The following is a 10494-nucleotide window of genomic DNA, read 5'->3' on the forward strand; positions in this document are numbered from 1 at the left end:
TGTCACAAATAACGATTTCGTTAACAATATCGTTATGTGTGACGGTACCTTTACTGTGTTCAATTGAAAGCTGTAAATGCTGTCCCAGTACCTCATGCCTGGCTGATTGCTGCAGTGCCATGCTACAATTTGTACTTTGGGTGAACTGAGGCCTCTTACCTGGCGTCTGTCCCTCATTTGATGTGAATTGTCAGCATTTGTGGTTGTTATAAGGTGTTGTGCATGCGTTTGTTTTTGCCTCCCATTGACACGCATGGCGTTCGGTTATGTTCGGCAAATATTCGACTAATTAATCAGTAAATTGAAATATTCGCTCATCTCTACTGCAGACCAATTGCATGTACTGCTGCCATCCATGCACTAGCAGTGCCACACCAGCAGCACACTGAGATCATGATTGTGTGGTCCTGATGTTTGTCATGGCAGTTCATGGCCAAATAGCAGTCTTTGAGTCTGCCAGATAGATAGATAGATAGATAGATAGATAGATAGATAGATAGATAGATAGATAGATAGATAGATAGATACGGCGGCATGTAAAAGTTTGGACACCCCTGGTCAAAATTAGCATTATTCTGAACAGTTAAGCAAGATGAAGATGAAATGATCTCTAAAAGGCCTAAAGTTAATGATGACACATTTCCTTTTACATTTTCAGAAAAAAAATATAGTGCTGTTTTTTTTTATATTTTAAAAATTACAAACGCAAAATGGGCCAATGCAAAAGTTTGGGCACTATTGCAGATTTGTGTGCTGAGAAAACTTGGACCAAGGTTTCAGACCTTAATTAGTCTGAAAAGGTTGTTGGTTGTTCATTTTTGAGAAAGGCCAGGTGATGCAAATTTCCCAACTTTATAAAAACCCAACTTCCTCTAACCTTGTGCTAAAAAACAACAGTCATGGGTTCTTCTAAGCAGCTGCCTAGCACTCTGAAAATGAAAATGTGAGAGACCCACAAAGCAGAAAAAGGCTATAAGAAGATTCGAAGCATAATTAAGAAATGACAGTTAACAGGAACAGTGGAGGTCAAGATAAGTTCTATAAGACCAAGCAAAATTTCAGTGAGAGATGCTCGTAGGATTGCTAGAGAGGCAAAACAATACTCCCGCTTGACTGAAAAAGACCTTCAGAAAGATTTAGCATACTCTTAAGTTGTGATACATTATTTTACTGTTCAGAGACACCTGCACAAATATAGCGTTAATGGAAGAATCATCAGAAGAAAACCTCTCCTGCATCCTCACCATAAAACAGAGGTCAATTCTATGAGTAAACATTAGAAACGGGAGACTCTATAGTAAAATTGGTAAATATTGATTGAGGCATTATATCAAAGGACACCGGTGCATCTACCAGGTTAGTAATCTGTGACAACTGGCAAATCTCCTTTTCTCCTAGCATTTGCGACTAATCAAAAGAGGAGCTGGGTGTTAGGGCTAGTGGAACGCACCGAGTATAGATAGGTAGCTACAAGGTGCGTTCGCAGCCCGGGGTCCAGCGTGCAGAGATATCTGCTGCAAAGTAATGGCGGATCATCTCTGAGCTCACACGTGGGTTAAGCTTCCCCCTGTGTGAACTGAAAGCGATCTCTGTTGCCGCACAGAGTTGCGCTGTACACAAAAACTATTACCCTAACTAGGGTTGTGCTTGCAAGCAAGCCAACGGCTAATTGCCCCCACTGACGCTAACTGCCTGACTGAGTGTACAGTCCCAGCGCTACAGTCTTACACCACATGTATAAAGAGTGGTATAGTATCCACTGGCCTAAGCCATACACATTTGATACTAGCGCATCGCCGTGCGGCCATGCAAATGCTTTATATTTGCAGCTCTTCAGGACCTTCCTGGAGAACCAATAGGAGCTGCTACAGGGCCTGAGCGTGTGACCCACGACCTCCAATTAGAGGTCCTCCCGTGGGCATGCTCAGTGTGTGCAAAGCAAGACTTAGTCCCGGAAAAGCCTGCTCGCCGCTGACCAGTGCTGGCTACAAAAGCAGAGCCTGGAAAGGCAGCAGTAACCCTTTGCACAGTATCAGGCTGAGCCAGACGCTGGGACCGACATCTCTGCTGAGCAGGCTCCACTGCGGCTGGAGGAGAATTGGAGACCGCAGCAGACATGGTTCGAGATTCCCCCTGTGCAGCAGTGGGAACTCGACACCTAACACTGGGAAAGCTAGGAGGTGAGGATATTTGCAGACCTCCCATTCAGTGGTCACATATTACTGATCTGGCCAATGGACTGGAGTGCTGTGATACAATGCTCTCACCTCTAATAATCAAGTATATAAAACAGATGATAATGGTTTTCATAGATAGGTTGAAACACATTCACTAGCAGAAGCAGCTATGTAGGAGTGAGGAAAACTGGATAAAAAAAAGCCAAACTTTGCTATAAAGGTGAGGTTGTAGAAGACAGTTTCCTTTCACAGGTCATTCACCATGGCAAGACTCAGCAGAGCAACAAGACAAAGTGTAGTTATACTGCATCCGCCAGATCTCTATAAAGAAAACATTTTAAAGCAGAATGAAAGAAGCTCCAAGAGTCCAATAGTTCTTCCGTTCACAATGGCATCTTTTGCTTCATTTTGTTTCCACAGTAGCAACAATCCACTGAAATGATGCGCCATAGAGGTGAAGAAAAAGATTTACACTTCCATTGTCTGGCATCCAGTTTGGTGCTCTGGAGCAGCTGGACAAGTGCAATGTGAATGTCTGCACCAGAAACCATCCGTCTGGCATCCAAGACACCAGTCACCTGCCACAGTGAAGCCTGCTATGGTGATATGTCATGATCTAACCGTAACCAGGTAGGTGGCAGAGATGCCCAAGATATCAGACAAAGGTTTGCCGATGCAGAAGTGAACAACACCTTATTTCTTCTGCAACAAACCAAACTGGACACCAGGCCAGGGTAGGTTGAATCTTTTTGCTCATCTCTTGTAGGAAACAATGTTTAGAAAGATGTAATTTAACCCCTTCAAGTTGCAGTCCTTTTTCGTTTTTGCGTTTTCGTTTTTTGCTCCCCTCCTTCCCAGAGCCCAAACTTTTTTTATTTTTCCATGAATATGGCCATATGAGGGATTGTTTCTTGCGGGACAAGTTGTACTTTTGAACGACACCATTGGTTTGACCATGTCGTGTACTAGAAAAAGGGGAAAAAAATTCCAAGTGCGGTGAAATTGCAGAAAAAGTGCAATCCGACACTTGTTTTTTGTTTGGCTTTCATACTAGGTTCACTAAATGCTAAAACTGACCTGACATTACGATTCTCCAGGTCATTATGATTTCATAGACACCAAACAGGTCTAGGTTCTTTTTTATCTAAGTAGTGAAAAAAAATTCCAAACTTTGCTAAAAAAAAAAAATGCGCAATTTTCGGAGACAAGTAGAGTCTCCATTTTTCGGGATCTGGGGTTGGCTGAGGACTTTTTTTTTTAGCACTAAGCTGACATTTTTAATGATACCATTTTGGTGCAGATGCGTTATTTTGATCTCCCGTTTTTATTGCATATTAATGCAATAACGTGATTTTTGGCGTTTTGATTTTTTTTTCGCTATGCCATTTAGCGATCAGGTTAATCCTTTTTTTATTGATAGATCGGGAGCGATTCTGAACACCGCGTTACTAAATATGTGTAGGTTTGATTTTTTTTTATTGTTTTATTTTGAATGGGGCGAAAGTGGGGTGATTTAAACTTTTACATCATATTTTTGAAAACATTTTTTTTTACTGTTGCCATGTTTCAATAGCTTTCATGGGAGGCTAGAAGCTAGCATAGACTGATCGGCTCTACTACATAGGAGCGCAGCATAGATCGCTCCTATGTAGCTGAATTACAGCATTACTATGAGCCCGAACACAGGGTGGCACTCACAGCAATCCAACACATCGCTGACCCCCGATCACGTGATGAGGGTCAGCGATGCGCGCACTTCCGGTCGTATGGCCGAAAGCGCTAGTTAAATGCCGCTGTCAGAGTTTAACAGCGGCATTTAACTAGTTAATAGCAGTGGGTGAATCGCGATACCACCCGCCGCTATTGCGCGCACATGTCAGCTGTACAAAACAGCTGATATGTCCCGACTTTGATGTGGGCTCACCGCCAAAGCCCACATCAAAGCGGGAGACACGACATGCGCCGTACTAGTACGGCGCATGTCGTGAAGGGGTTTAAGATGGCTGCTGTCACCTATTTAAGGCTGCAGTCTGTCCTACACATGCATCTAGGATGGGTTGGAGCCTGCAGAAACGCTGTTTGAGACATTTGTCATGACTGCCATGCTGAGGAGCAGCATCATGAACAAGCATCATTTATCTGCTCACTCAGCCTGACAGGTTAACAAGGTCATGGACCAGAACAAACAAAAAACACTCATTGAGCCTCTCTGTTCCGCTGGTTCCAGTTTATAGCAGAGCACTGAGGTGCACAGAAGAGGTTTATTTTTCCTACTTGTCTGTGCCCTACTGGAAACCTGTCAAGCTAAGTGAGAAGCGCAGAAAACTTTTGCTTGCTCTCGATGCTGCTCCTCAGCCTGACAATCATCACGTATGTTTCAAGCAGCGTTTCTCCTGGCTATAACCTGTCCTAGGTGAATGAGTGAAATCAAGAAACCTGTGAACGCTGCCTCTTGGATCACTTCTCAGAGAAATCCGTCTGTATCTACCAGTAAAATAATAGTCATCTCGCAGTTTAAGGCTGCCGTCACACTATCAGTATTTGGTCAGTATTTTACATCAGTATTTGTAAGCTAAAACCAGGAGTGGAACAATTAGAGGAAAAGTATAATAGAGACATCTGCACCACTTCTGCATTTATCACCCACTCCTGGTTTTGGTTTACAAATACTGAGGAAGATACTGACCAAATACTGCTAGTGTGACGGCAGTCTAAAAAAGGTATCGAAATGATGATGCATCGCTTGACACCCGTGACTATAAGGCCTCGTTCACACGTTCAGTATTCGGTCAGTATTTTACCTCAGTATTTGTAAGACAAAACCAGGAGAGGAACGATCTGAGGAAAAGTCTAATAGAAACACGTCACCACTTCTGTATTTATCACCCACTCCTGATTTTGGCTTACAATTACAAACACTGAGGTAAAATATTGACCAAATACTGCTAGTGTGAATGTGACCTAAGACAGCGTGGAGAGTGCAAAACAGGCTCAAGTGCTGGGTACCTTGTAATATACCACATTAATCCTACAGCGATATTGTGCTGAGATTACAGCACGCCTGCATCCTTTTACCATCATGTCTCAAGGTATGAATTCAGAACCATTATTGATATAGGTTCACTATTACTCCACTTGGGACTCACTTATGTCTATTAGTGATCTAGATGCTCTGAGGATCCCCTGACTGGCTATTATGCCCATTTATCTGCCTGACATGGCCCTCTTAGCACGATAATCATAGCAGTGATTACTCTTTTGGATTATCCATTGCAGGTGGAGCTTCAGGATATATGTGTTTTCCACCAGTGTGGTGTTTTACCACCTAACCACACTGTGCTTTAGGGTATGTGCACACGTTGCGGATTCTCTGCGGATCCGCAGAGTTTTGTGAGGTGCAGAAACGCTGCAGATCCGCAATTGATTTACAGTACATTGTAAATCAATGAGAAAAAAAATGCTGTGCACACTTTGCGGAAAATCCACTGCGGAAACGCTGCAGTTTAAAGGGAACCTGTCACCCCGTTTTTTCAGTAGGTAGGGAATCGGGACAAAAAATACTCTATTGTAAAGCACAGCTCAGGCCCTATTTAACAGTATTTTTATCTCCTACTGAAAAAACGGGGTGACAGGTTCCCTTTAAAAGAAGTAGCATGTCACTTCTTTTTTGTGAATCTGCAGCGTTTTTGTACCCATTCCATTATAGAAAACCGCAGGGGTAAAAAACGCAGCAAATCCTCAAGAAAACCGCCGCAAAAAAACTGCGGAACCGCACAAAAAACGCAACAAATCTGCAGGTGTGTTTTCTGCCAGGAGAGGCAGAATCCGCACCAGAAATTCCTAAGCCTAATCCGCAAACTGTGCACATAGCCTCAGCTGTCATTTTTGTCTCACCCTGCACCTTGTCTGTATTAATTTATACATTTATATATTTTCCTTAAGTAAAATAATTTGCATTTATCTAACAAGCTCCTATTTGGTATGGATTTTGTATATGGCAGTATCGTGAGTCTATGAACACTATTATTATTCAAATACTATTCATCGATCCATCCCATCTTTTTTTCTGTTGGTTTATATGTTTATTGCTTAGGGGTTTGTCCTCCTTTGGCCCTGAGGATATTTTTGTAGGTTTTTAGATTAGAAAAGGTTTGTCCAGAGGGGGAGACACTGTTAAGAAATATGAACAACTTCTCTTCTAACTAAAACAAAGCTCATAAAAAAGTTAATTGTGCAAATTGGCTCAATAAAGAGGCCGTGTAAAATGCTGCTGTTTAGGATGTGTCGCCAGGTTTTTGACCATCTTACAGCAGCATAATGTGGAGGCAGAGATCCTGATTCCAGTGATGTGTCACTTATGGGACTGTCTGACAAACTTGATAAACTCCATGTTTTATCTGCTGCAGATATCTCAGTTCTCTGAATGCTGAGCTGTGTATAACCCCTCAAACTGCACTTATTCGCATCTTGTTGTGTTCACTGTGCGTAGGCAGAAAGAAAACTACCAATGAGCGGTAGGGCTGTGGTTGGACTTCATAGCAGCAGGTTTACCTGCCCTTGAATGATATTCTCCTGCTGATAAAACAGTTGATTTCACAAAAACTACAGCAAGGAACCCAGTAATTGACAAATTGCTGGAATCAGGGTCTCTGCCCCACATTTTGCTGTTTTCAGATTAGTTGGTGAAAACTTCCTGACCATTTAAATTTAACAACTGTGCAGAACTTGTTCATGGAAATGTTATATGTACACGCACCTGTAAAGCATTTAACATTTATGGCCCCAATTTTGACGACGGTATTTATACTCCACTGTAAGGGCAGTCAGCAGTGGTCTTTGCTCCTGCCCTCATTGTTAGTGGTAATATTTGTGCCTGTTTATGAGACTATGATATTCTGGAAAATCTAAAATTATAAATAGAATATACCAAAAGAATACTTACTGCAGTACCTGGTTTTCCCCACTAGGGGGTGGTAGACGCTCACTCCTGTATGGCTTTCTGCTACTTTTATGTCTTTTGTTGTCACTGCGCAGAAGCTTCAATACTAATTATTGTGTTAATATTTTATGTTGTTGCTTTCTTTATTATCTTTGGATTGATTTGCTGCTCACTAGGAACAGCATTGGGGAAAAGAAATAAAGATGAAAAATAGCCACTTGCTAAAAGACTAGCGATGAAAACGATACATGAAAACTCGTTATTTGACCTTATACTTGGTGACATTGACCTTCTGGCTATTTGCAGGATTTTGTATCCAATTTGCTATGCAAGAAGAGATGTAGCAGAGCTGAATATGTCTTTTAGACTTTTCTGTGGCATGGCTGCAGTTAACCCTGCCGCTTCTTCAATTCTAGGACTTGAGTAGGTTCTTAATGGGTTAACGTTCCGCACTTTCCGCCCATTTATCCAAGAGCGAGATTTCTAAGTATCGGTATTTCTCTAAACAGAGCACCGACAGTAACTTTGGTTTTTATCATTTGCCCTATATAAACTGAGCGCTTCAATACAAGCTATGGCCATTCTGATTTAACCCTTTGTCATTTTATTACAAGATGGTAACATGTGCGTGGTGGATTCCTATTGAGGAGCAGGTGTAAACCGCTGCGGAATCCGCACAAAGAATTGACATGCTGCGGAATAAACAACGCTGCGTTTCTGCGTGGTATTTTCCGCAGCATGTGCACTGCGGATTTTGTTTTCCATAGGTTTACATGGTCCTGTAAACCGCATGGAAAGCAGCTGCGAATCCGCAGCAGCCAATCCACTGCGGATCTGCAGCAAAATCCGCAGCGTGTGGACATAGCCTTAAAGCTCAGCAGAAACTCTCCAAATCCTCCTAAAAAAAATACACTCGTCAACAACTGGGAGTTTCTGCCCAGTTTTCGCTCCAAAAACTCTACAAAAAAGTCTCTGTGTGCACAGTCAAGGAGGAGTTTTAAGATTTGGAAAAAAATTTGGAGATTTTCCATTCATTTTTTTGCTACAAAAAATTTGTGTGCACATAAGTAAAGAACAAGCATTTGCTGAAGCAGTTTCCACTTGAAAAACTTCAAAAATCTCTGTGCCTCAACATCTCAAAAGGCCAAGATCTCTATATGCTGGCCATGAATTAGGCTATGTGCACATATTATGGATTTGCCAGCGGATTCGCAGCAATTTTCCATCTGGTTTACAGTACCGTGTAAACCTATGGAAAACCAAATCCGCAGTGCACATACGGTGGAAAATTCAGTGCGGAAACACTGCGGTTTATTTTCCGCAGCATGTCAATTCTTTGTGTGGATTCTGCAGCATTTTACACCTGCTCCTCAATAGGAATCCATTCTTTTTGCTATTAAAACTCGATAAAACCGTGAAAAAACCTCTCACATTAAGCATCCTATTAATAGAATGCAATCCGTATTTTGTATGCACATGGTGCGTTTTTTTCCTGAGCGGTAACGCATTCCGGAAAAAAACACAGCATGTTCATTAATTTGCGGAATTGCGGGGATTCCACGCACATAGGAATGCATTGATTCCCTTACTTCCCGCATGGGGCTATGCCCACCATGCGGGAAGTAAGCGGATCATGTGCGGATGGTACCCAGGGTGGAGGAGAGGAGACTCTCCTCTACAGACTGAGCACCATATCACTGTTAAACAAAAAAGAAATACAAAATCGTGATATACTCACCTTCTGATGGCCCCCGGAGTCCTCCTGCCTCTCAGTGGTGCACGCGGCGCCTTCAGCTCTCCGGGATGCTGTGTGCGAGGGACCTGAGATGACATCGAGGTCACGTGACCGTGATGTCATCCCAGGTCCTTCGCACAAAGCATCCCTGGAACGGAAGCTGCCGCGTGCACCACTGAGGAGATCGGGGGACATCGGAAGGTGAGAATAATCAATTTTTTTTCTTTTTTTCTTTTTTTATTAATTTTAGCATTAGATCTTTTTACTATTGATGCTGCATAGGCAGCATCAATAGTAAAAAGTTGATCACACTTGTCCAACACTATGTTTGACAAGTGTGACCAACCTGTCAATCAGTTTCCAAGCGATGCTACAGATCGCTTGGAAAACGCTATCATTCTGCAAGCTAATTACGCTTGCAAAACGCTAGTGTTTAGCGGGAATACGCATGCCAATTCCGCATGCGATATACCCGCGGCAGCAGTTGTGGAATTGCCGCGGAAAGTTCCACGTCAATTCTGCAACATGTGCACTTTGCTTAAAACCACAGGTGAAATCCGCACAAAAACGCTGGAAATCCGCGTGCGTTTTTCAAAAACTGAGCAGAAAACTGGGCAGCACGGTGGCTCAGTAGATAGCACTGCAGCCTTGCAGCGCTGGGGTCCTGGGTTCGAATCCCACCCAGGACAACAGCTGCAAAGAGTTTGTATGTTCTCTCCGTGTTTCCGTGGGTTTCCTCCGGGCACTCCGGTTTCCTCCCACATTCCAAAGACATACTGATAGGGAATCTAGATTGTGAGCCCCATCAGGGACAGTGATGATAATGTGTGCAAAAACTGTAAAGCGCTGCGGAATATGTTAGCGCTATATAAAAATAAAGATTATTTATTTATTAACCCTTATCCGGCTGAATAGGTACAATTGTAACTATTCCGTTTTAAAATTGCAATAACTTTTTTTTGAAAAGACGTAGAGGGCTGAAATTTCGTGACATCTCTACATTTTTGGTCCAGAATATATTGGCCAAATTTCAATAAAATATCTCCACCCGCTTCCGAGATAAGGGGTCGAGATCTTTTTGCATCCATAACAAGCTGCATAGGTACAAATGTACCTCATATATTTTGAATGAAGATAATGCAAGGGAAAAAGCATAATTTTTTTTTTAATGATAATGCTATTTAACTATTATAAACAAGTAAAAAACTGTTCATTTACATTCTAAAAGAAAATGTAAGAAACTTTTTTTTATTGATTTTCTTTGCAAGTAATGCATGTTGGCTTTGCTACAGAGTGTTCATCGCAAATGGGTTTCACACAAACCACACAAGACTTTCTAGTCTTGCGTTGTTTTCGCCTCAGGTCTCTGCAGACATAGCAACTACCAACAACAGGGGAGGGTCCACGACTACCATGAGGTATTTTGGGGCCAGCTGCTGGCTGCGATGCTACCACAATGCATCGTCCAAGCACCATTTCTACTGCACCTCGAAGAAAATGGTTTCTCATTATCATTTTGTTTGTACTACGATCTTCAATTGCAATCATACACAGCTGATTTGCGAGATCTTTCAGGAACTTTCTTCGTTGATCCTTTGCCCTGAAGCTTGGATTGTGTTCTCTGTAGATGATGTAGGATGCTA

The sequence above is a fragment of the Ranitomeya imitator genome, chromosome 3, assembly GCF_032444005.1.
Source record: "Ranitomeya imitator isolate aRanImi1 chromosome 3, aRanImi1.pri, whole genome shotgun sequence".
NCBI lineage: Eukaryota > Metazoa > Chordata > Amphibia > Anura > Dendrobatidae > Ranitomeya > Ranitomeya imitator.